The sequence below is a fragment of the Vicugna pacos genome, chromosome 30 (assembly GCF_048564905.1).
Source record: "Vicugna pacos chromosome 30, VicPac4, whole genome shotgun sequence".
NCBI lineage: Eukaryota > Metazoa > Chordata > Mammalia > Artiodactyla > Camelidae > Vicugna > Vicugna pacos.
Window position 1 is genome coordinate 35,533,208 of NC_133016.1, and position 6,950 is coordinate 35,540,157.

Genomic DNA, 6,950 nt, shown 5'->3' on the forward strand with positions numbered 1-6,950 from the left:
GGAAATGATCCTAAAATTTATTTAATAAATGGTTTCCAAGCAAAGAAGAAATCCAGGGTGTTGCCAGAATAGAAAAAAAAATGGAGGGGTCAAATATGAAATGAAGGCTGTGACTGAAGAGTCTTTTGCTTAATCCTCAGAATCATTATGGTTGCATCCTTGGAGTATGACATAATCAGAAAAAGACTCTCTGAGGAGATATAGTATGTATCATAGATGCTCTCAAACAATTGGGCTTCTGGAAAGTTTAAGGGAGTTTTTCCTCAGCCTTCTCAGCAAAAACCCAAGGTAGAGATAGGGTTACATTGAAAGGATTTGTGGGTTCAGCATTGTTGAGCCCTGACGAAGCTCACCTCAGAAGGCTTAGACCAAATCACAGGGTATTTGTGCTAATGAAGAGCTACAGGGGAACCTGTTGATCCTGCCCTGGCACTCCCATGCATGACTATACTTTTATATATTTTTCCTTATCATTTTATTCTCTTCTCTGTTTTTACCCTTTGTTTTTTCTTTCTTTTCTCATTTCTTCACCCCTTTTTGGACAGTTTTGTGAAATTAATGGACAGAGGACAGGCCTTGGAGACAGAGAGCTTGCATCTTAGACTAAGCTCTAGAACCAAGTTAAGTGACCTAGAAGATGTTAAGTCTAATCTCTTCACTTGCATAAATATAGGAATAATATCTAATTTACTGTGTGACCATGAGGATTAGAGATAGTAAGTGTACTTCCTTAAAGGCAGAAAGTTTCCAATGAGAGTGGCTGTTGTATTGTTTTTATTACTGTTGCTACAATTATGTTTATGTGGTTGATTTGGATTCTTGTAGCAGCTGTTAGTAAACTCTACACTGAGTTTCTTTACTCTACATACTCTTTACTATGATTATTTTTATGAGGTTGATTTAGATTTTGATAGCTGCTATTGAACTCTCTTAGTCTCTTTACAGCAGAGTATCCATCCCGAGATGCTCTGGGTGCTGGCTGCTAAAAATGCTCACATGATCTCCCTTGAGAAATGCCTGGGATCTTGCATCCTCCTATGTCTCACTTCTCTAAAGATTTCTTCTCAGAGGATTCAAGCAACAAATCATCTACAGGAATTGCCATCTCATGCTTTGCTTCTAAGATACTAACATTAGAAAATTATTTTTTAATTTTTATTTTTAATACTACAAATATATCTTAGGCCTTCTACTAGCAACCAAAGATACATTAAGCCCTCAGTTAAAGAGAATGCTAATCTATACTGGATCAGTTTCCCCTTCCTGGCTCCACTTCTGGCACGATGGTGTGCAACTCAGAAAAACTGATGAAAATTATTTTAAAAACACATTTAAAAATAGTTGGCTTTATGAGCATACACAAATTGAAATGCCGCTACAGATATACAGCAAATGAGGACACATTTACTCAAGAATATTTACTAAAACTCCAAAAAATGATGAGTCTTTAGTATTTGAAGATCCATACTTTTCTCCTCTCCACTCATTGAGCTGGGGACTCCACCCAGACTTGTACAACCAAGAACACAAGTTTTTGACTCCCTCCAGGTCCTGGTTGGAGGGTTGTCTTCCTGGGAAGGACATGACATTAGCATTTCTCATACTGCTCCTAGATACTTGTTGCTGAGGCAAAGTTCTGTACTACTGCAGCCAACAGGTGGGGGCCCCATTCTTCCACCAAGCTTCCTCTCATGGGACAGAGGTTCTACCTTGGGCATGGTAGGACACTGAGGTCCCAATTGCTATTGACTAAGCTCATAGGACAGGGGCTTGTGCTGAGGGAGACAAGCCAAGGACACCTGGGGCTCTTGCCCATATATCCACTGAGCACTTAGTTCTTCAAACTGGGCTGACACTTAGAATTGACCTATTGTTCCTTACTCCAGCACCAGAGTTGTGGCTCAGAGATTTTCCCTGGGAGGAAAGGCAGACCATAGAACAGAGAGCTCAAATTATCTCCCCAAAGGAGCCAACTTTATTTGCAACAGCATATGAAGTTCAAATCTAAGGGTGCTTTCAAAAACAGTAGAAGTGTTGGTGAGAGGCAATGGGGAGGAGAATGATAAATTCATTGAAGATACAGGCTAAATGATAAGCCAACTAGTTGCTGGAGAAAAATAAGAAACCAGCAGCAAGAACTAGAGTCTGAATAAATTTCAAACATTGACCATCAGGAACTGTCCCTTCATAGCAGCCTGAGTTTGACTGGATTAGGGTGTAAATAATTTATTCTCCAGGACATTTTTATGAACAATAGAGGTTTTAATCAGCAGTTAGTGGAGTTTCATAGGTTAGTGTGGTCAGGTAACTAGACCAACACTGCCAAAGTCCTGCTAAAACCTTGTTATCCCAGAGTGGCTTGGCATATCCAAGGATGAATCCCTGAGGTAAAACATCAGAGGCTTTATCCTGTGTCTGTTTAGGGGATAGAAGAGGAAGAGAAGGGAACAGACATCACTAAAATAATCCAGTTAGTCTTTAAACAAGTAAACAAGCTAACAACAATGACAAGCACTTAAAGAAGGGAGAGATGAAGCCAGTACCCAAAGTTGCTGCAATATCTAAAATGATCATTTTCCCAAAAATCTTATGAGACATGCAAAATAAGCAGGAAATTATGCCCTAGATACCAGAAGAAAGGTAGGCGATAAAAGCCACCTGCAGGAGCGACCAGATGTGAGAAAAGAAGCCATTATAAATATGTTCCAAGAAACAAAGGAAACCATGATTTTAGAAGTAAAGCATGATGACAGTGTCACATCACACAGAGAACATTAATAAAGAGACAGAACTTATTAAAAATAACCAAATGGAAATTTTGGAGCTGAAAAGAGCAATAACTGAAATTTAAAAATTCACTAGATGGGGTCAATAATACACTTAAATGGGCAGAAAGTAAAAGCACTTAAGAATAGATCAATAGAAATTATGCAATCCAAAGAACAGAGTGAAAAAAGAATGAAGAAAAAATGAATAAAGCCTCAGAGAAATGTGGGACACTAATTTATACCAATAGACATGTAAAGGCAGCCCCAGAAGAACAGAGGGGGAAAGAAGCAGAAAAATATTTGAAAAATTAGTGGCTAAAAATTCCCGTTTACTAAAAAATTTTAATCTACATATCCAGGAATTTCAACAAACTGCAAGTAGGATAAACTCAAAAAGACCCATGAATAGACACATAGTAAAAATGCTAAAGAAAATCTTGAAGGCAGCAAGAGGAAAATGACTCTTTGCTTAAGGAAACTCCTATAAGATTAACAATTGACTTATCATCAGAAACAATAGAGGGCTGAAGGCAATAGGATAACCAATTCTCAGTCCTCAAATTTTAAAAACTCTTAATCAAGAATCATATATCCAGCAAAATTATCATTTAAAAATGAAGATGAAATAAAAAGACATTTGGATAACAAAATCTGAAAGAATCTTCTGCCAGTAGACCTACCTTACAAGACATAATAAAGTTAGTTCTTCAGGCTGAAAACAAGTGACCCAAGACAGTAATTTGAATACACACACAAGCACAAAACAAAAAACACTGATAAAGGTAATTATGCAATTATAAAGGAGTATAAATGGATATTTCTTATCCTTTCTTCTCTTATCTTATTTAAAAAGCATAAAGCAATATATATTTATTTGTATTTGTGGGCAAATAACATATAGACATGTAATATATTTACCAATAGCAGGGCAAGGAAGTTGGTAAGAACAAACCAGCATTGGGTTAAGAATTGACTACAGATGTTTCACTTGAATCCAAAGGAACAAATGCATAGAACCTGAAATGGAAAGAAGGCTAATATGAGAAAAATTATACATATAACATAAAAATTGTGTTTACACTGGAAACTGACACTACATTGTAAACTGACTATAACTCAATTTAAAAAAAGTAAAAAGTTATACGTATAAACTTGCTCTCTTTTCTCCTCTCAGCTTCTTTAAAAGACATAAAATTACATAAAAGAATAATAATTATAATGATGTACTGTTGGGCTTATAACATGCATAGAGATAATACCTATGACAAGAATACCACAGTAAGAAAGAAGAGAGTAGAGCTATATGGGAATGCTGTTTCTACATTCTCTGAAATTCCTGGTGTAATTGTGAAACTGTTTTTGATAAGACATATATGGTAAGGCCTAAAGCAATCACTAAGTAAATAGCTAAAAATATATAGCAAGAAAATCTTTAAAGAAGTTAAAAAGTAATATTAGAAAATATTCAATTAATGAAAAAGAAAACAGTAATGCTAAAAAAAAGACTTGAGGTATAGAGAAAATAATAACTTATATGGGAAATGTAAATCCCATTGTTTTGCTTAGTTTTGTTTTTATGAACACTGGATACAAGTCCCTTATCAGATATATTATTTGTGAATATTTTCTACCATTTTGTGGGTTGTCTTTTCATTTTCTTAACATTACTTTTTTAATTAATGCTATGTCTCTCTTTTTTTTTTTTTTTTACTTAAAATGAATCAGAGCAAACACAACATGTGTACAAATTTATAGATAAAGGTGCTCTGGAAAAAAACACATAAATATATGGCAAAGAAATGAGACTTGGCATTTTAATGCTGATCATGCCATCCTCAATGCCATAACACCAAATCTGTGCTTGCAACACAGTAAACTATGTGTATCTGCTATACCCTACATCTCAAATCCAGAACTTATGAACTCAAATCAGAATATGCCATCAAAAACTCAAACTTGAATTCCTGTACTAGGAATGTCTCCAGTAGAGAGCACTAATGTTTTTTGAATATTCAGTGTAAGTAGCTTTAATTGAGATAAGGCTTAGGAAGGAGTTACAACCCTTTCCCATTCCCATATATCTGGGTACACAAGACATAGGCATTTATTCCATATCCATTAACAGTTTACAGAGCACCCACTGTCCCCAGGCACCACACTAGGCCTTGGGATCCTGAGGAGGAAAAGATACACTCTTGCCCTGAAGGAATTTGGCCTAGTGAAGAAGACTGTCTCAATCCCCTAATAACCTCTCCTTCCATCAATCAAGGAAAGCATTTACTAACTAACCATGCACTTTCCTATCACAAACTACATACATACATGTAGAAAAGCACATGGACTGTAAGCATTTGAAAACAGTAGGTTCTGGAGGGCCTTAGAGAAAATCTAGTCAAAATCTCTCATTTTATGCCTGGAAACTTTAAACCCAGAGTGGATAAGTGACTTACCCAGGATCATGACAAGAGCTAAGATTAATACAGCACTTCCTACATGCCTAGAACTGCTCTAACAGTATTGCTTATTTAATCTTCACCACAACTCATTTTTCAAATAGAAAACTAAGGCACAGAGAAATTAATTAACAACAACAATCAAACAGCTCAGAAGGGCAAAGTCGGGATTTCAATCTAAGTAGTCTTGCTCCAGAATCCATACTTTTAGTCACCATGCTATATTTAAGTAGCTATGTCTAAAGGCAGTCATGATTTTCTGACTCATGTCTTTACACTGTTTTGTTATTTTATACTGTCAAGGTTTCCAGCATCTCTAGAACCCATTGCTCAAAAATTATCAAAGAAATCTCAAGATGTTATGGTACTTCAAAGTCACAAGATCCTCGATTTGGGGAAAATGGCTCAATTCAAGATGGATGTATATGTTACCAGAAGGTGAAGGTGAAGACATGCACAGCCATGAGAAATATAATAAGTAATCTTGTAATAAGTACTTTTTTAGCTTACTTTGACAAATTTTGTCACTTGTGTCTCATTTCCTTGTTTTCCTGAATCACTTCCATATACTCCTTCTCACTTCCAAATCCCAGTCTTTTAAGTGTGTTGATTCTTCAATCAAGTAAGAACATGTTAATGTAGACAGAGCTAGGGATTAAATCTTGAGAGGACCCTGCACTACACAAGATAGAGAAGATGTGCATTTCAGAATTCTCAGACTTCATTTCACCCATTCATTTATTATCTAACAAATATTTATTTGGTGCATGCCATATGCACAACACTGCACTGGGTTCTGGGGATGTGCTAGTCTATGTGATGGATGTGACCTTTACCCTCCTAAGGTCCGCAGTCTTACAGCATTCCTCCAGAGTAAGTTACAGATCGATAGTTAAGCATTTGTCAGTTCTCAACCTGTTGGACCTCTGAATGAAGGCTGAGCTACAGGAGGATGAACAGAATGACTCAGCAAGACTGGGGACTGCTAATAGATGCTGTCACTCTCTGGTATGCAGACTACAGAGGAGAGAGCATATTATTTTGAAATGACAGTAATACACTGAGTGATATGCGTGAACTATAAAATAGTTTATAAATAGAAATTATTTGCATTATGATTGTGTTTTGTCAGAATGCACACATCTTTTTTATTGTGTTTGTGTCCTTGAGGACCCTGAAGAGCAAAATATTATATCTGATTACTGAATTGGTTAAGTAAATTAAGTAAATCCAGGGATTATTTTTTGATAATCAAGTTCACTCAAAGATGAAGGTAAAATTATAAAATTTACACCCACTTATATATTTATTTTCATCCTTTAGTATGCTTCCCCCCTCATTTTTACTTGTAATCAATCTGTCTGTAACTCCCCCAGTTACACAGAAGCCTTTATCAGACACCAAAAGCTATTCTGCTCACAAAAACAACAGGCTTCCTTAAGCCTTAAGTTTTTTTTTTTTTAATTTGCCCTTTAGGTCTCAATTTCTCTGAGAAATCTGGGAAATCCTCTCCACTTTAGCCCACTCTTTCATCTACCAATGTAAGACCCAACTACTTTTGCCCTTCAATTTTGTAATGAGATAAAGGACACCTGGTTTATTATCATACTGCTTTTTTTTCATAAGGTGACCTGGTTACATTCAGCTATTATAAAGCATATTTGAGTCATAGGCTATGAAACATGTTAATATCCTGTACTAGGAGATTTTACTCAGCCCTGAATTTGCT